The sequence below is a fragment of the Oncorhynchus gorbuscha genome, linkage group LG02 (genome assembly GCF_021184085.1).
Source record: "Oncorhynchus gorbuscha isolate QuinsamMale2020 ecotype Even-year linkage group LG02, OgorEven_v1.0, whole genome shotgun sequence".
Classification (NCBI taxonomy): domain Eukaryota; kingdom Metazoa; phylum Chordata; class Actinopteri; order Salmoniformes; family Salmonidae; genus Oncorhynchus; species Oncorhynchus gorbuscha.
Window position 1 is genome coordinate 1,145,584 of NC_060174.1, and position 21,875 is coordinate 1,167,458.

Consider the following 21,875-nt stretch of genomic DNA (forward strand, 5'->3'; position numbering starts at 1 on the left):
TGACTGGGCTGAGCGGGAGCTGTACTTCCTCAGTGGTAGGGAGGCGAGCAGGCCAGAGGTGGATGAACGCAGTGCCCTTGTTTGGGTGTAGGGCCTGATCAGAGCCTGGAGGTACTGAGGTGCCGTTCCCCTCACAGCTCCGTAGGCAAGCACCATGGTCTTGTAGCGGATGCGAGCTTCAACTGGAAGCCAGTGGAGAGAACGGAGGAGCGGGGTGACTATGAGATAGAACTTGGGAAGGTTGAACACCAGACGGGCTGCGGCGTTCTGGATGAGTTGAAGGGGTTTAATGGCACAGGCAGGGAGCCCAGCCAACAGCGAGTTGCAGTAATCCAGACGGGAGATGACAAGTGCCTGGATTAGGACCTGCGCCGCTTCCTGTGTGAGGCAGGGTCGTACTCTACGGATGTTGTAGAGCATGAACCTACAGGAACGGGCCACCGCCTTGATGTTAGTTGAGAACGACAGGGTGTTGTCCAGGATCACGCCAAGGTTCTTGGCGCTCTGGGAGGAGGACACAATGGAGTTGTCAACCGTGATGGCGATATCATGGAACGGGCAGTCCTTCCCCGGGAGGAAGAGCAGCTCCGTCTTGCCGAGGTTCAGCTTGAGGTGGTGATCCGTCATCCACACTGATATGTCTGCCAGACATGCAGAGATATTCGCCACCTGGTCATCAGAAGGGGGAAAGGAGAAGATTAATTGTGTGTCGTCTGCATAGCAATGATAAGAGAGACCATGTGAGGTTATGACAGAGCCAAGTGACTTGGTGTATAGCGAGAATAGGAGAGGGCCAAGAACAGAGCCCTGGGGGACACCAGTGGTGAGAGCGCGTGGTGAGGAGACAGATTCTCGCCACGCCACCTGGTAGGAGCGACCTGTCAGGTAGGACGCAACAAGCGTGGGCCGCGCCGGAGATGCCCAACTCGGAGAGGGTGGAGAGGAGGATCTGATGGTTCACAGTATCGAAGGCAGCCGATAGATCTAGAAGGATGAGAGCAGAGGAGAGAGAGTTAGCTTTAGCAGTGCGGAGCGCCTCCGTGATACAGAGGAGAGCAGTCTCAGTTGAATGACTAGTCTTGAAACCTGACTGATTTGGATCAATAGGTCATTCAGAGAGAGATAGCGGGAGAGCTGGCCAAGGACGGCACGTTCAAGAGTTTTGGAGAGAAAAGAAAGAAGGGATACTGGTCTGTAATTGTTGACATCGGAGGGATCGAGTGTAGGTTTTTTCAGAAGGGGTGCAACTCTCGCTCTCTTGAAGACGGAAGGGACGTAGCCAACGGTCAGGGATGAGTTGATGAGCGAGGTGAGGTAAGGGAGAAGGTCTCCGGAAATGGTCTGGAGAAGAGAGGAGGGGATAGGGTCAAGCGGGCAGGTTGTTGGGCGGCCGGCCGTCACAAGACGCGAGATTTCATCTGGAGAGAGAGGGGAGAAAGAGGTCAGAGCACAGGGTAGGGCAGTGTGAGCAGAATAGCGGTGTCGTTTGACTTAGCAAACGAGGATCGGATGTCGTCGACCTTCTTTTCAAAATGGTTGACGAAGTCATCTGCAGAGAGGGAGGAGGGGGGGAGGGGCGGAGGATTCAGGAGGGAGGAGAAGGTGGCAAAGAGCTTCCTAGGGTTGGAGGCAGAAGCTTGGAATTTAGCGTGGTAGAAAGTGGCTTTAGCAGCAGAGACAGAGGAGGAAATGTAGAGAGGAGGGAGTGAAAGGATGCCAGGTCCGCAGGGAGGCTATATATACATTTTCCTCCATTTCCGCCGGCTGCCCGGAGCCCTGTTCTGTGAGCTCGCAATGAGTCATCGAGCCACGGAGCGGGAGGGAGGACCGAGCCGGCCTGGAGGATAGGGGACATAGAGAGTCAAGGGATGCAGAGAGGGAGGAGAGGAGGGTTGAGGAGGCAGAATCAGGAGATAGGTGGGAGAAGGTTTGAGCGGAGGGAAGAGATGATAGGATGGAAGAGGAGAGAGTAGCGGGGGAGAGAGAGCGAAGGTTGGGTACTATATATATATATATAACTATATACATACTATATATATATATAACTATATACATACTATATATACATACTATATATATATATAACTATATACATACTATATATATATAACTATATACATACTATATATATATATATATAACTATATACATACTATATATATATATATAACTATATACATACTATATATATATATATATATAACTATATACATACTATATATATATATAACTATATACATACTATATATACATATATATATATATATACATACTATATAACTATATACATACTATATATATATACTATATACATACTATATATATATATATATAACTATATACATACTATATATATATATATATATATATATAACTATATACATACTATATATATATATATAACTATATACATACTATATATACATACTATATATATATATAACTATATACATACGATATATATATACATACTATATATATATATATAACTATATACATACTATATATATATACTATATATATATATATAACTATATACATACTATATATACATACTATATATATATATATATAACTATATACATACTATATATATATATATAACTATATACATACTATATATATATACTATATATATATATATAACTATATACATACTATATATATATATAACTATATATACATATATATATATATATATAACTATATACATATATATATATATATAATATATATATACTATATATACATATATATATATATATATAACTATATACATACTATATATATATAACTATATATATATACTATATATATATAACTATATACATACTATATATATATATAACTATATACATACTATATATATATATACTATATATATACTATATATATATATATAACTATATATATATATATATATATACTATATATATACTATATATATACATACTATATATATATATAACTATATACATACTATATATACATACTATATATATATATAACTATATACATACTATATATATATATATAACTATATACATACTATATATATATATATATATAACTATATACATACTATATATATATATATAACTATATACATACTATATATATATACTATATATATATATATAACTATATACATACTATATATACATACTATATATATATATAACTATATACATACTATATATATATACTATATATATATATATATATATATATATATATATATACTATATATATATATATATATACTATATATATATACACACTATATATATATATAACTATATACATACTATATATACATACATTACATTTACATATAACTATATACATACGCTATATCCATAGCATACAAATTGGTGCATTCACCTTATGACATCCAGTGGGACAGTCACTTAACAATAGTGCATCTAAAACTTAGGGGGTGGGGTGAGAGGGATTACTATAACCTATCCTAGGTATTCCTTAAAGAGGTGGGGTTTAGGTGTCTCCGGAAGGTATATTACTCCGCTATCCTATATAGGGATACTATATATGGGGGCCAGGGCAGCTATATAGTTTATAACTATATACATAGCTATACTTATCAGTGGTAGGGATAACTATATACATACTATATATACATACTTGTTTGGGTGTAGGGCCTGATCAGACTATATATATATATATATATATAACTATATACATACTATATATAACTATATATATACTATATATATATATATAACTATATACATACTATATATATATATAACTATATACATACTATATATATAACTATATACATACTATATATACATACTATATATATATATAACTATATACATACTATATATATATATATATATATATATAACTATATACATACTATATATACATACTATATATATATATATAACTATATACATACTATATATATATATATATATATATATAATATATACATATATATATACATACTATATATATATATATAACTATATACATACTATATATACATATATATATATATATATATAACTATATACATACTATATATATATATATATATATATATATATATATATATATACTATATACTATATATATATATATATATATATAATATATATATAAATATATACATACTATATATACATACTATATATATATATAACTATATACATACTATATATATATATATAACTATATATACATACTATATATATATATAACTATATACATATATATACATACTATATATATATAACTATATACATACTATATATACATACTATATATATATAACTATATACATACTATATATACATACTATATATATATAACTATATACATATATATACATACTATACATATATATAACTATATACATACTATATATACATACTATATATATATATACTATATATACATACTATATATACATACTATATATATATAACTATATACATATATATATATATACTATATATATATATAACTATATACATACTATATATACATACTATATATATATAACTATATACATACTATATATACATACTATATATATATATATAACTATATATATATATAACTATATACATACTATATATAACTATATACATACTATATATATATAACTATATACATACTATATATATATACTATATATATATAACTATATATAACTATATACATACTATATATATATATATAACTATATACATATATATATACTATATATATATAACTATATACATACTATATATACATACTATATATATATATATATATATATATAACTATATACATACTATATATACATACTATATATAACTATATACATACTATATATATATAACTATATACATACTATATATACATACTATATATATATATATATAACTATATACATACTATATATACATACTATATATAACTATATACATACTATATATATATATAACTATATACATACTATATATACATACTATATATATATATATATATAACTATATACATACTATATATACATACTATATATAACTATATATATACTATATATATATAACTATATACATACTATATATACATACTATATATATATATAACTATATACATACTATATATACATACTATAATATATATAACTATATATATACTATATATATATATATATAACTATATACATACTATATATATATATAACTATATACATACTATATATATATATATATATAACTATATACATACTATATATATATATATATATATATACTATATATATATACTATATATATATACTATATATATATATATATATAACTATATACATACTATATATATATATAACTATATACATACTATATATACATACTATATATATATATATAACTATATATAACTATTTACATATATATACACTGCTCAAAAAAATAAAGGGAACACTTAAACAACACAATGTAACTCCAAGTCAATCACACTTCTGTGAAATCAAACTGTCCACTTAGGAAGCAACACTGATTGACAATACATTTCACATGCTGTTGTGCAAATGTAATAGACAACAGGTGGAAATTATAGGCAATTAGCAAGACACACCCAATAAAGGAGTGGTTCTGCAGGTGGGGACCACTGACCACTTCTCAGTTCCTATGCTTCCTGGCTGATGTTCTGGTCACTTTTGAATGCTGGCGGTGCTTTCACTCTAGTGGTAGCATGAGACGGAGTCTACAACCCACACAAGTGGCTCAGGTAGTGCAGCTCATCCAGGATGGCACATCAATGCGAGCTGTGGCAAGAAGGTTTGCTGTGTCTGTCAGCGTAGTGTCCAGAGCATGGAGGCGCTACCAGGAGACAGGCCAGTACATCAGGAGACGTGGAGGAGGCCGTAGGAGGGCAACAACCCAGCAGCAGGACCGCTACCTCCGCCTTTGTGCAAGGAGCAATGCCAGAGCCCTGCAAAATGACCTCCAGCAGGCCACAAATGTGCATGTGTCTGCTCAAACGGTCAGAAACAGACTCCATGAGAGTGGTATGAGGACCCTACATCCACAGGGGGGGGTTGTGCTTACAGCTCAACACCGTGCAGGACGTTTGGCATTTGCCAGAGAACACCAAGATTGGCAAATTCGCCACTGGCGCCCTGTGCTCTTCACAGATGAAAGCAGGTTCACACTGAGCACGTGACAGAGTCTGGAGACGCCGTGGAGAACGTTCTGCTGCCTGCAACATCCTCCAGCATGACCGGTTTGACGGTGGGTCAGTCATGGTGTGGGGTGGCATTTCTTTGGGGGGCCGCACAGCCCTCCATGTGCTCGCCAGAGGTAGCCTGACTGCCATTAGGTACCGAGATGAGATCCTCAGACCCCTTGTGAGACGATATGCTGGTGTGGTTGGCCATGGGTTCCTCCTAATGCAAGACAATGCTGGCCCTCATGTGGCTGGAGTGTGTCAGCAGTTCCTGTAAGAGGAAGGCATTGATGCTATGGACTGGCCCGCCCGTTCCCCAGACCTGAATCCAATTGAGCACATCTGGGACATCATGTCTCGCTCCATCCACCAACGCCACGTTGCACCACAGACTGTCCAGGAGTTGGCGGATGCTTTAGTCCAGGTCTCGGAGGAGATTCCTCAGGAGACCATCCACCACCTCATCAGGAGCATGCCCAGGCATTGTAGGGAGGTCATACAGGCACGTGGATGCCACACACACTACTGAGCCTCATTTTGACTTCTTTTAAGGACAGTACATCAAAGTTGGATCAGCCTGTAGTGTGGTTTTCCACTTTAATTTTGAGTGTCACTCCAAATCCAGACCTCCATGGGTTGATAAATTTGATTTCCATTGATAATTTTTGTGTGATTTTGTTGTCAGCACATTCAACTATGTAACGAAAAAAGTATTTAATAAGAATATTTCATTCATTCAGATCTAGGATGTGTTATTTTAGTGTTCCCTTTATTCTTTTGAGCAGTGTATAGTACATACATACACACCCATATATACACATATATATAGGAGAGGAGAGGAGAGGAGAGGAGAGGAGAGGAGAGGAGAGGAGAGAGGAGAGGAGAGGAGAGGAGAGGAGAGGAGAGGAGAGGAGAGGAGAGAGAGGAGAGGAGAGGAGAGGAGAGAGTGATAGAACAGAGATATATATATATATAGTGTGTATATAGTTATATATATATATATATATATAGTATGTATATAGTTATATATAGTATATATATATAGTGTGTATATAGTATATATATATATATATATATATAGTATGTGTATATATATGCACCAAGGGAGAAAAAAGAAAAATAATAAAAAAATGTTTATTTTTCTCTTCTTTAATATATATATATTTTTTCAAATGTATTATTACTTTTAAACTTTTTTTATTTTATTTTTTAAGCCTGTCACATCTGTGAATGTTTTGTTGGTTGATTGAAAAACAAGAAAACTTATAAAAAAATATATATATATATACATACGCACACGTACTCAAAAAATAAATAAAATAAAAACACACAAAAAACATATATAACACTTGCAGCATCAAGGTTCTTATCAGCTATTTCAAGCCTTCGCTGAAACGACGGGCCAATAATTAGTTTTTAGGTTTTACAGTACCTTACACAACATGTATCTGCGCATTTCCCTAGTCACCCCGTTCACTCTGTCCAGTTTGAAATATAGTTGAATAGTGGAGACCAGAGTCTATCAAACTTGGGCTGTCTCTTGTGGAGGTCATAAGGGAGCTTTTCAAGAGGAAGGAAGTCAACAATCTGGTCAATCCACATTTTAAATGTAGGAGGGGGTATTAGAGGCCCACAATAGAAGAATACATTTCTTAGCAAAGTATGTAATAGTCATGAGCAAATGTTCTCTGTCAGGATCAAGAACAAAGTCCTGCTGGGTATTAAGAAGATAGATACACGGGGTCATATCAAACTGTACCTCTAGTATTTTCTGTGCAGCAGTATGTAAAGAGCTCCCTACAGCTCCAAAATACATGCATATAGGTTCCACTTTCAGAGGTACATCTTTTACAGTTAGGAGACATATCTGTTTTCATTCTATGGAGTCTCAAAGGAGTATAATAAAATGTGTACAAAAATGTGTAATTAGATTATTTCATTTTTACAGTAGTAGAGGTGCAGTATACCAGTTGCAAACCTCCGCCCATAACTCATCACTGATAGTCAGACCAAGGTCCTTTTCCCAGATTATTTTCAAAGGAGTAAAGGAGGAGCTTCCTTTCTCAGAAAGGAGTCTATAGATGTAAGATATTTTGCCTTTAATGGATTGTGCTGTGACAAGAAGGGTTTCAACTTCATTCAACTGAGTTCTACACCTCCTCTTGGAGGTAAATGAGGAAATGACATGTCTAATTTGAAGATATAAAAAAAAAATGGGATCTTGGCAAATTGAATTCACTACAGAGTTCTTGAAAGGATTTCAGTATAGTGGTTTTCTGATGAAATAGGTCTGAAAATGTCCTGATTCCTAGAGTATGCCAAAGATTAAAGTTGGCATCCCTCAGGGCTTTTGGCAAGTCTGGGTTGCCTACTATAGGCGAGTGAGAACATATTTGGGAGGAAGTGCCCAGGTATTTCTTACAGTCCCTCCACGCTAGTAGGGTGCTGTAAATCACAAAGGTTTTGGCTATGTTGCCCACTTCACTAAAGTTATTAATGAATATAATTGAGCTTAAGGGCAATGAACCACAGGATTGGGCTTCTATCTGAAGCATGTTGCGGATTTGGGCAGACCAGTAGTACAATTGAAGGGAGGGAAGGGCAAGACCACCCTTAGATTCAGGTTTCGATAGAGTGGAAAACTTGATCCTAAGTTTTTTATTGTCCCATATAAATTTGGTGATGCTTTGGTTAGTTGTTTTGAAGAAGGAAACTGGGAGATAGCATGGGAGCATCTGAAATAAGTAGTTCAGTCTAGGGAGGACGTTCATACGGATTACATTCATTCTTCCTACTAAGCTAATTGGGAGGGAGATCCAGGTTTTAGAGATCGTTCTGTGTGTGGAAGATAATTGATCTGGTGTTATGAAGATCCCGAGGTATTGAAACCCCTGTGTTTTCCATTGGAAAGGACATAGTGTCTTCATAGAGCTGGTGAGTGTAATATTGAAAGGACAAAGTGTCTTCATAGAGCTGGTGAGTGTAATATTGAAAGGACATAGTGTCTTCATAGAGCTGGTGAGTGTAATATTGAAAGGACATAGTGTCTTCATAGAGCTGGTGAGTGTAATATTGAAAGGACATAGTGTCTTCATAGAGCTGGTGAGTGTAATATTGAAAGGACATAGTGTCTTCATAGAGCTGGTGCTCTGATAGTTTAGGTAGCGAGATTCCCTCTAGGAAAGAGTGGAGTTCTGCCTCCATGTGTTTTCTCTCAGAGGTATATAGTTTGCAGTAAAAATCATGAAAAGTTAAATTGATCTTTTTTGGGTCATATGTGACCTCGTCCTCTGCTGTTCGGAGAGCCATGATTGTACGCTCTGACTGCTCCTTTTTTAATTGGTAAGCAAGCAATCTACTGGGCCTATTGCTATACTCATGGTATTTCTGTTTAGTAAAGAAAACTTTTTTTTTATCTCCTGAGTGTAGTCCAAATTCAGTTTGGCTTTGTCTGCTTTAAGATGACTCCAGGAGGTCTGGGGATTGTTTATGTATTTTTTCACAGCATTCCAGCTCCCTCTCAAGATCTAGCCTGTGTGCTTCCATTGCTGTTTTCTTAGAGGAAGCATATGCAATTAGATGACCTCTTAGTGTGGCTTTAGCAGCGTCCCGCATTGTGGCCGGAGAAACAGGAGAATCTTTGTTGTCTTGTGTGTAGTTGTCTATCCATGTAGTTACCAATGTATGGGACACTTCGTTTGATGGAGGTGTTGAATTTCCAGCTCTTTGACCTCGACCTTTCTGCAGAGGTCAAAGCGGAGGTGGACAAAGGCGTGGTCTGAAAGTGCTATGGGTCTGATTGTACATGTGGCTGAATTTATGAAACTCTTTGGGATAAAAATGTAATCTATACGGGAGTAGGTGTTATGGACATTAGAGTAGTATGTATAGTCCATAGATGAGCTATTAGTCTCTCTCCAGATATCTATCAGTCCCATCTCTTTAGTAAGAGAGTTCAACATCTTTGCAGATCTATGATTTGTGGTGGGGACTTGAGATGGTTGGGTTAAGGGTACAATTAAAATCTCCGGCCACCACGCCAAAGTAGACTACATCTCGTGTTTTAATGGGTGAGCGACTAGACTACATCTCGTGTTTTTAATGGGTGAGATACTAGACTACATCTCATGTGTTTTAATGGGTGAGCGACTAGACTACATCTCGTGTTTTTAATGGGTGAGATACTAGACTACATCTCATGTGTTTTTAATGGGTGAGAGACTACATCTCATGTTTTTTAATGGGTGAGATACTAGACTACATCTCATGTGTTTTTAATGGGTGAGCGACAAGACTACATCTCATGTTTTTTAATGGGTGAGATACTAGACTACATCTCATGTTTTTTAATGGGTGAGATACTAGACTACATCTCATTCCTTGCCAGACCCACTGGCTCCAGGTCATCTATAAGTCTATGCTAGGTAAAGCTCCGCCTTATCTCAGCTCACTGGTCACGATAACAACACCCACCTATAGCACGTGCTCCAGCAGGTATATCTCACTGGTCATCCCCAAAGCCAACACCTCCTTTGGCCACATTTCCTTCCAGTTCTCTGCTGCCAGTGACTCGAACTAATTGCAAAAATCGCTGAAGTTGGAGACTTATATTTCCCTCACTAACTTTAAACATAAAATGCAATTGTGTTCATTGGCCGCAGCTTATGCCTGCCCATACCATGACCCCACTGGGGCGTGGGAGAAGTGAGTCGTGGCGGAATCAGAATTATTTAGGTAACATTTATAAATAAAATGTTTTATTTATTTTATTGCATTGCATGTGAGATATGTCATTAGAATGTCTATGTTTGGATAATACTGTTGGCCGGTTGCAGTTATCTGTTCTCTGTCAGGGTTCAGTTACTTGGGCCGCAGAGAGGGCAGAGGTCAAGCTTGTCTTCATATGTAAACACATCTTTTAAACCATGTTAAGTGATGATTGAGGGGGAACCAATTATCTCTTGGCTCCACAATGTCTGTGTGCTAGTCACTGTGTCTCCGTGTGCTTGTCCAGAATGGGAGTGTCTAAAATGACAATTGATATATATCCTAATGTCTTGGTACTATGTTGTACCAAGAACGAGAAGTAGAACTTCGTTTTAGGAGAGCAAACTGAATGATAATTTATAGCTAATGCTGTCTGGCTATGGAATACTCCTCTCTCAAGTAAAGTCTTCCTTTGTAATGTTCCTAAGATCTGTTATTCGTCATGTGAGTTGAGATGGGTGTGTCTTGGCTATAAATGATACTAAGAACTGTTTTGTAAGGCTTCTCAGAGAATTCATTTATAGACACTGAATTGATCTGAGAGTCACAGGTGATGTGATGGAGCTCATAATAATTAACGATGGACTTTATGATAACTCTGATTGTGTGGTGGTTTGGTCTCATGATTTGGTAAATACAGGAAATTTCCACTACAATGTTCACATTGTTGACATCAGCGAACTGCCCGCCCACACGACGCCATACACGTGGTCTGCGGCCAGTTGGACGTACTGCCAAATTCTCTAAAACGACATTGGAGGCAGCTTATCGTAGATAAATGAACATTCAATTATCTGGCAACAGCTCTGGTGGACATTCCCGCAGTCAGCATAACAATTTCACGCTTCCTCAACTTGAGACATCTGTGGCCTTGTGTTGTGATGACAACTGCACATTTTACAGTGGCCTTTTATTGTCACCGGCACAAAGTGCACCTGTGTAATGATCATGCTGTTTTAATTAGCTTCTTGATAGGCCACACCTGTCCGGTGGATGGATTATTTTTTAGGAAAGGAGAAATGCTCACTAACAGGGATGAAATACAAATTTGTGCACAACATTTGGGAAATTTCTGGGATCTTTTATTTCAGCTCATGGAACATGGGACCAACACTTTATGCACAGCTGGAGCCCTGAGCTGGAGATATTTTATTTGGCACATCTTAGATAGTAACTTAACGTTATAAGCAGTGGCACTATGAGGTGAGGGGGCCATGAGCTTTAGGGCCCCCCCCCCCAATAAAAGAAACAAAACATGGGTTGTTGACAGTATTGAAAATCATACCGTGTATATTTCAGAATACCTCGACATACAGTATACCGCCCAAGCCTAATGTCAAGTGTAACCTGTAATGTGAAGGGTTAGGGTTAGTTAACCTGTAATGTGAAGGGTTAGGGTTAGTTTACCTGTAATGTGAAGGGTTAGGGTTAGTTTACCTGTTGTGTGAAGGGTTAGGGTTAGTTAACCTGTTGTGTGAAGGGTTAGGGTTAGTTAACCTGTTGTGTGAAGGGTTAGGGTTAGTTAACCTGTTATGTGAAGGGTTAGGGTTAGTTAACCTGTAATGTGAAGGGTTAGGGTTAGTTGAAGGGTTAGGATTATGGTTATGGTTAGTTAACCTCTTGTCCTAATAAAGGTGTCTCTCTCTCTAGGTGGTGACGGGGTCCGGTCGTCAGGAGGCCCACAAGACAGACCATGAGTACAGGAAGCTGTTTGACTTGGCTCTGCAGGGGATGCAGCTACTGTCCCAGTGGAGCGCACATGTCATGGAAGTGGTGAGTGACCTCTAACCTTAACCCTGTCCATAACCTGTTGTTTAGAAAACGTTTGTGTTATGGCTTTTCAACTTCTGCCATATTGTGGATTCAGAGCTGTCTATCTAATAGAACTCAAATGGTTTTCTTTTATGGAAGCTTCTCTAATGTCAAACATGTAAAGTGCGGTGTACCGCAGGGCAGCTCTTTTGGCCCTCTACTCTTTTCACCAATAACCTGCCACTGGCATTAAACACAGCATGTGTGTCCATGTATGCTGATGATTCAACCATATACGCATCAGCAACCACAGCTAATGGAGTCACTGAAACCCTTAACAAAGAGTTGCAGTCTGTTTTGGAATGGGTGGCCAGTAATAAACGGGTCTTGAACATCTCTAAAACTAAGAGCAGTGTATTTGGTACAAATCATTCCCTAAGTTGTAGACCTCTGCTGAATCTGGTAATGAAGGCTGTTGAACAAGTTGAGGAGAGTAAATTACATGGGGTTTTATCTGTCTTTTTCGTTATGTGTCGGACCCCAGTAAGACTATCTGTCGCAGTTGGCTAATGGGGATCTTAATAAATGAGATCACACCCTAACCAACACACTTCATGGAAGTGGTGAGGTCATACATCCCAAGTGATGGTGCCTTTGACGACAAAGACTATAGTGGAGACGACCCTCACAGACAGACACCTGCCAGAGACTTACTATCAGCGTGGGCAAACTGATTTCTCTCCCATATCATCCCAGTTCACACTGTGACTACTGTCAGAGAGGAAGAGGAAGAGAGAGGCCCAAAATTTGTCACCCTGCGGCATGTGACGTTGTTTCGCCCACCAAGCAAGGAGTTTTTGTATGGAGGACAATGAGAGAGTGTCGAATTTGGCCAACAAACTGAATGGCTTATTTGATTGAATACAAGTTTAGTAAATCTTAAGTTAATATAATAATAATAATAATATATAATAATATATGCCATTTAGCAGACGCTTTTATCCAAAGCGATTTACAGTAATGTGTGCATACATTCTACGTATGGGTGGTCCCGGGAATCGAACCCACTACCCTGGCGTTACAAGCGCCATGCTCTACCAACTGTGCTACGAGTGTATTGATATACAGTAAGTGGGACACGTGACATCCCGGAGTTATCTTAATGGCTATGCATATTCATGACATGAGGCTAGGCATAGCATCTCTCTCCAATGAATACAGGCAGTTGATGTCAACAACCCTCATCGAATATTCAAAAAAGGAACCAAGTTAAGAACAAATTCTCATTTTCAATGACGGCCTAGGAACAGTGGGTTAACTGCCTGTTCAGGGGCAGAACGACAGATTTGTACCTTGTCAGCTCGGGGGTTTGAACTCGCAACCTTCCGGTTACTAGTCCAACACTCTAACCACTAGGCTACCCTATTGTCTTCCCTATTGCCCATTTTTTTCAGTTCTCTCTTTCTGCTCTCTTTCTCTTTCTCTCTTTCTGCTCTCTCTTTTGGCTCCACACCGACTCTGTACCGTAATACCCTGTATATAGCCTCCACTTTGAATCTGTGCCGTAACAGCCTGTATATAGCCTCCACATTGACTCTGTACCGGTACCCCTTGTATATAGCCTCCACATTGACTCTGTACCGGTACCCCCTGTATATAGCCTCCACATTGACTCTGTACTGGTACCCCCTGTATATAGCCTCCACACTGACTCTGTACCGTAACACCCTGTATATAGCCTCCACATTGACTCTGTACCGGTACCCCCTGTATATAGTCTCCACATTGACTCTGTACCGGTACCCCCTGTATATAGTCTCCACATTGACTCTGTACCGTAATACCCTGTATATAGCCTCCACATTGACTCTGTACCGGTACCCCCTGTATATAGCCTCCACATTGACTCTGTACCGGTACCCCCTGTTTATAGCCTCCACATTGACTCTGTACCAGTACCCCCTGTTTATAGTCTCCACATTGACTCTGTACCGGTACCCCCTGTATATAGTCTCCACATTGACTCTGTACCGGTACCCCCTGTTTATAGCCTCCACATTGACTCTGTACCGTAACCCCCTGTATATAGTCTCCACATTGACTCTGTACCGGTACCCCCTGTATATAGTCTCCACATTGACTCTGTACCGTAAAACCCTGTATATAGCCTCCACATTGACTCTGTACCGGTACCCCCTGTATATAGTCTCCACATTGACTCTGTACCAGTACCCCCTGTATATAGTCTCCACATTGACTCTGTACCGTAATACCCTGTATATATCCTCCACATTGACTCTGTACCGTAATACCCTGTATATAGCCTCCACATTGACTCTCATTTAACATTTACATTTAAGTCATTTAGCAGACGCTCTTATCCAGAGCGACTTACAAATTGGTGCATTCACCTTATGACATCCAGTACAACAGTCACTTTACAATAGTGCATCTAAATCTTAAAGGGGGGGGGTGAGAAGGATTACTTATCCTATCCTAGGTATTCCTTAAAGAGGTGAGGTTTCAGGTGTCTCCGGAAGGTGGTGATTGACTCCGCTGTCCTGGCGTCGTGAGGGAGTTTGTTCCACCATTGGGGGCCAGAGCAGCGAACAGTTTTGACTGGGCTGAGCGGGAACTGTACTTCCTCAGTGGTAGGGAGGCGAGCAGGCCAGAGGTGGATGAACGCAGTGCCCTTGTTTGGGTGTAGGGCCTGATCAGAGCCTGGAGGTACTGAGGTGCCGTTCCCCTCACAGCTCCGTAGGCAAGCACCATGGTCTTGTAGCGGATGCGAGCTTCAACTGGAAGCCAGTGGAGAGAGCGGAGGAGCGGGGTGACGTGAGAGAACTTGGGAAGGTTGAACACCAGACGGGCTGCGGCATTCTGGATGAGTTGTAGGGGTTTAATGGCACAGGCAGGGAGCCCAGCCAACAGCGAGTTGCAGTAATCCAGACGGGAGATGACAAGTGCCTGGATTAGGACCTGCGCCGCTTCCTGTGTGAGGCAGGGTCGCACTCTGCGGATGTTGTAGAGCATGAGCCTACAGGAACGGGCCACCGCCTTGATGTTAGTTGAGAACGACAGGGTGTTGTCCAGGATCACGCCAAGGTTCTTAGCGCTCTGGGAGGAGGACACAATGGAGTTGTCAACCGTGATGGCGAGATCATGGAACGGGCAGTCCTTCCCCGGGAGGAAGAGCAGCTCAGTCTTGCCGAGGTTCAGCTTGAGGTGGTGATCCGTCATCCACACTGATATGTCTGCCAGACATGCAGAGATGCGATTCGCCACCTGGTCATCAGAAGGGGGAAAGGAGAAGATTAATTGTGTGTCGTCTGCATAGCAATGATAGGAGAGACCATGTGAGGTTATGACAGAGCCAAGTGACTTGGTGTATAGCGAGAATAGGAGAGGGCCTAGAACAGAGCCCTGGGGGACACCAGTGGTGAGAGCGCGTGGTGAGGAGACAGATTCTCGCCACGCCACCTGGTAGGAGCGACCTGTCAGGTAGGACGCAATCCAAGCGTGGGCCGCGCCGGAGATGCCCAACTCGGAGAGGGTGGAGAGGAGGATCTGATGGTTCACAGTATCGAAGGCAGCCGATAGGTCTAGAAGGATGAGAGCAGAGGAGAGAGAGTTAGCTTTAGCAGTGCGGAGCGCCTCCGTGATACAGAGAAGAGCAGTCTCAGTTGAATGACTAGTCTTGAAACCTGACTGATTTGGATCAGGAAGGTCATTCAGAGAGAGATAGCGGGAGAGCTGGCCAAGGACGGCACGTTTGAGAGAAAAGAAAGAAGGGATACTGGTCTGTAGTTGTTGACATCGGAGGGATCGAGTGTAGGTTTTTTCAGAAGGGGTGCAACTCTCGCTCTCTTGAAGACGGAAGGGACGTAGCCAGCGGTCAGGGATGAGTTGATGAGCGAGGTGAGGTAAGGGAGAAGGTCTCCGGAAATGGTCTGGAGAAGAGAGGAGGGGATAGGGTCAAGTGGGCAGGTTGTTGGGCGGCCGGCCGTCACAAGACGCGAGATTTCATCTGGAGAGAGAGGGGAGAAAGAGGTCAGAGCACAGGGTAGGGCAGTGTGAGCAGAACCAGCGGTGCCGTTTGACTTAGCAAACGAGGATCGGATGTCGTCGACCTTCTTTTCAAAATGGTTGACGAAGTCATCTGCAGAGAGGGAGGAGGGGGGGAGGGGGAGGAGGATTCAGGAGGGAGGAGAAGGTGGCAAAGAGCTTCCTAGGGTTAGAGGCAGATGCTTGGAATTTAGAGTGGTAGAAAATGGCTTTAGCAGCAGAGACAGAGGAGGAGAATGTAGAGAGGAGGGAGTGAAAGGATGCCAGGTCCGCAGGGAGGCGAGTTTTCCTCCATTTCCGCTCGGCTGCCCGGAGCCCTGTTCTGTGAGCTCGCAATGAGTCGTCGAGCCACGGGGCGGGAGGGGAGGACCGAGCCGGCCTGGAGGATAGGGGACATAGAGAGTCAAAGGATGCAGAAAGGGAGGAGAGGAGTGTTGAGGAGGCAGAATCAGGAGATAGGTTGGAGAAGGTTTGAGCAGAGGGAAGAGATGATAGGATGGAAGAGGAGAGAGTAGCGGGGGAGAGAGAGCGAAGGTTGGGACGGCGCGATACCATCCGAGTAGGGGCAGTGTGGGAGGTGTTGGATGAGAGCGAGAGGGAAAAGGATACAAGGTAGTGGTCGGAGACTTGGAGGGGAGTTGCAATGAGGTTAGTGGAAGAACAGCATCTAGTAAAGATGAGGTCGAGCGTATTGCCTGCCTTGTGAGTAGGGGGGGAAGGTGAGAGGGTGAGGTCAAAAGAGGAGAGGAGTGTAAAGAAGGAGGCAGAGAGGAATGAGTCAAAGGTAGACGTGGGGAGGTTAAAGTCGCCCAGCACTGTGAGAGGTGAGCCGTCCTCAGGAAAGGAGCTTATCAAGGCATCAAGCTCATTGATGAACTCTCCGAGGGAACCTGGAGGGCGATAAATGATAAGGATGTTAAGCTTGAAAGGGCTGGTAACTGTGACAGCATGGAATTCAAAGGAGGCGATAGACAGATGGGTAAGGGGAGAAAGAGAGAATGACCACTTGGGAGAGATGAGGATCCCGGTGCCACCACCCCGCTGACCAGAAGCTCTAGGGGTGTGCGAGAACACGTGGGTGGACGAAGAGAGAGCAGTAGGAGTAGCAGTGTTGTCTGTGGTGATCCATGTTTCCGTCAGTGCCAAGAAGTCGAGGGACTGGAGGGAGGAATAGGCCGATCTGCGGCCTTGTTGGCCGCAGATCGGCAGTTCCAGAGGCTACCGGAGACCTGGAACTCCACGTGGGTCGTGCGCGCTGGGACCACCAGATTAGGGTGGCCGCGGCCACGCGGTGTGGAGCGTTTGTATGGTCTGTGCAGAGAGGAGAGAACAGGGATAGACAGACACATAGTTGACAGGCTACAGAAGAGGCTACGCTAATGCAAAGGAGATTGGAATGACAAGTGGACTACACGTCTCGAATGTTCAGAAAGTTAAGCTTACGTAGCAAGAATCTTATTGACTAAAATGATTAAAATGATACAGTACTGCTGAAGTAGGCTAGCTGGCAGTGGCTGCGTTGTTGACTTTGTAGGCTAGCTGGCAGTGGCTGCGTTGTTGACACTACACTAATCAAGTCGTTCCGTTGAGTGTAATAGTTTCTGCAGTGCTGCTATTCGGGGGCTAACTGGCTAGCTAGCAGTGTTGTTTATGTTACGTTGCGTTAAAAGAACGACAATAGCTGGCTAGCTAAGCTAGAAAATCGCTCTAGACTACACAATTATCTTTGATACAAAGACGGCTATGTAGCTAGCTACGATCAAACAAATCAAACCGTTGTACTGTAATGAAATTAAATGAAAATGTGATACTACCTGTGAATGCGACCGGGTTGTTGAGTCCTATTCGGTAGACGTTGGCTAGCTGTTGGCTAGCTGTCGGCTAGCTGTTGGCTAGCTGTTGGCTAGCTAGCTGTTGGCTAGCTGTTGGCTAGCTGTCGGCTAGCTAGCAGAATCTCCTACGTTAAGGACGACAAATAGCTGGCTAGCTAACCTCGGTAAATTAAGATAATCACTCTAAGACTACACACTCTAAACTACACAATTATCTTGGATACGAAGACAGCAAAGACAGCAAAGACAGCTATGTAGCTAGCTAACACTACACTAATCAAGTCGTTCAGTTGAGTGTAATAGTTACTACAGTGCTGCAATCGGTGGGCGTTTGCTAGCTGGCTAGCTGGCTAGCTGCTGGGCAAATAGCAGTGAAGACTACGTTAGGACGATGAAATACGATAATTATGCAATTATCTTTGATACAAAGACGGCTATGTAGCTAGCTAAGAAGAAATTGCTAAGATTAGACAAATCAAACCGTTGTACTATAATGAAATGTAATGAAATGTAATGAAAAAGTTATACTACCTGCGGAGCGAAGTGCCGATGCGACCGCTTGCTCCAACCCAGAAGTTTAAATCCGGGCTGTACCGTAATACCCTGTGTATAGCCTCCACATTGACTCTGTACCGTAATACCCTGTATATAGCCTCCACATTGACTCTGTACCGTAACACCCTGTATATAGCCTCCACATTGACTCTGTACCGTAACACCCTGTATATAGCCCCACTATTGTTATTTACTATTGCTCTTTAACTATTTGTTATTCTTATATCTTACTTATTTTGTTGTTGGTATTTTCTTAACTGTATTGTTGGTTAAGGGATTGTTATGATGTAAATATATCACTAGCCACTTTAAACAATGCTACCTTATATAATGTTACTTACCCTACATTATTCATCTCATATGCATATGTATATACTGTACTCTACATCATCGACTGCATCCTTATGTAACACATGTATCACTAGCCACTTTAACTATGCCACTTTGTTTACTTTGTCTACACACTCATCTCATGTGTATATACTGTACTCGATACCATCTACTGTATGCTGCTCTGTACCATCACTCATTCATATATCCTTATGTACATGTTCCTCATCCCCTTACACTGTGTATAAGACAGTAGTTTTGGAATTGTTAGTTAGATTACTTGTTGGTTATCACTGTATTGTCGGAACTAGAAGCACAAGCATTTCGCTACACTCGCATTAACATCTGCTAACCATGTGTATGTGACAAATAACATTTGATTTGATTTGATTTGGTTAGGAAGCGTTTCACTGTTGTATTCGGTGCATGTGACACCTTCAATTTTTGGGGGATTTGATGATGTTGATGATGATGAGGATGATGATGAAAACGACTCTTCCTGCAGTACTCGTGGAAGCTGGTTCATCCAACGGATAAGTACTCGAACAAGGAGTGTCCTGACAACGCGGAGGAGTATGAACGAGCTACACGATACAACTACACCATCGAGGAGAAGTTCTCCCTGGTAGAGGTCAGTTTACTACCTTTTCCCTCCACATTCTGTCTGTTGTCCAATCACCCGAGCCTGGTCCTGTATCTGTTTCCGGTCGTTACCTAGCCTGGTCATTACCTAGCCTGGTCGTTACCTAGCCTGGTCCTGTAACTGTTTCTGGTCGTTACCTAGCCTGGTCATTACCTAGCCTGGTCGTTACCTAGCCTGGTCCTGTATCTGTTTCTGGTCGTTACCTAGCCTGGTCATTACCTAGCCTGGTCGTTACCTAGCCTGGTCGTTACCTAGCCTGGTCCTGTATCTGTTTCTGGTCATTACCTAGCCTGGTCCTGTATCTGTTTCTGGTCATTACCTAGCCTGGTCCTGTATCTGTTTCTGGTCATTACCTAGCCTGGTCCTGTATCTGTTTCTGGTCATTACCTAGCCTGGTCCTGTATCTGTTTCTGGTCGTTACCTAGCCTGGTCATTACCTAGCCTGGTCCTGTATCTGTTTCTGGTCGTTACCTAGCCTGGTCCTGTATCTGTTTCTGGTCATTACCTAGCCTGGTCCTGTATCTGTTTCTGGTCATTACCTAGCCTGGTCATTACCTAGCCTGGTCCTGTATCTGTTTCTGGTCATTACCTAGCCTGGTCCTGTATCTGTTTCTGGTCATTACCTAGCCTGGTCATTACCTAGCCTGGTCCTGTATCTGTTTCTGGTCATTACCTAGCCTGGTCCTGTATCTGTTTCTGCTGTCTAGCCAGCTGTTCTGGTCATTACCTAGCCTGGTCGTTTCCTATTCTTGTCATTACCTATTTTGGTCATTACCTAGCCTGGTCATTACCTAACCTGGTCAGTACCTAACCTGGTCATTACCTTTTCTGGTCGTTACCTATTCTGGTCATTACCTAGCTTGGTCGTTACCTATTCTGGTCGTTACCTATTCTGGTCATTACCTAGCCTGGTCATTACCTAGCCTGGTCATTACCTATTGTGGTCATTACCTAGCCTGGTCATTACCTAGCCTGGTCATTACCTATTGTGGTCATTACCTAGCCTGGTCGTTACCTAGCCTGGTCGTTACCTAAACTGGTCATTACCTATTCTGGCCGTTACCTATTCTGGTCGTTACCTAGCCTGGTCATTACCTAGCCTGGTCATTACCTAGTCTGGTCATTACCTAACCTGGTCATTACCTATTCTGGTCATTACCTAGCCTGGTCCCTTCTGTGGTCCTAGGACTTCTATAGGAGTTGGCTTGGCGGCACAAATCATCTCTAACTCTAAAGTTGACTTCTTTGGCCAAGTGCTGATGTAACGAAGGGTTTATAAATGTATGTCTTGAGGTGTGTTAGAGACTAATTAACATGTCTCTAGGTGTGTTAGAGACTAACTAACCGTGAGGTGGTCCTTCCCTCCAGGTGATGGCCATGATAAAGGGTTTATTAATGTATGTCTGAGGCGTGTTCCTGTCTCTAGGTGTGTTAGAGACTAACTAACCTGTCTCTTGGTGTGTTCGAGACAAACTAACCTGTCTCTTGGTGTGTTCGAGACAAACTAACCTGTCTCTTGGTGTGTTCGAGACGAACTAACCTGTCTCTAGGTGTGTTAGACTAACTGACCTGTCTCTAGGTGTGTTAGACTAACTGACCTGTCTCTAGGTGTGTTAGACTAACTGACCTGTCTCTAGGTGTGTTAGACTAACTGACCTGTCTCTAGGTGTGTTAGACTAACTGACCTGTCTCTAGGTGTGTTAGACTAACTGACCTGTCTCTAGGTGTGTTAGAGACTAACT

General features: G+C 41.0%; 1 pseudogene; it reads left to right on the plus strand.

Annotated features, from left to right (window-relative positions):
• The window catches only part of LOC123995929, a 151,351-nt pseudogene that overhangs the window by 50,771 nt on the left and 78,705 nt on the right, over window positions 1–21,875 (plus strand).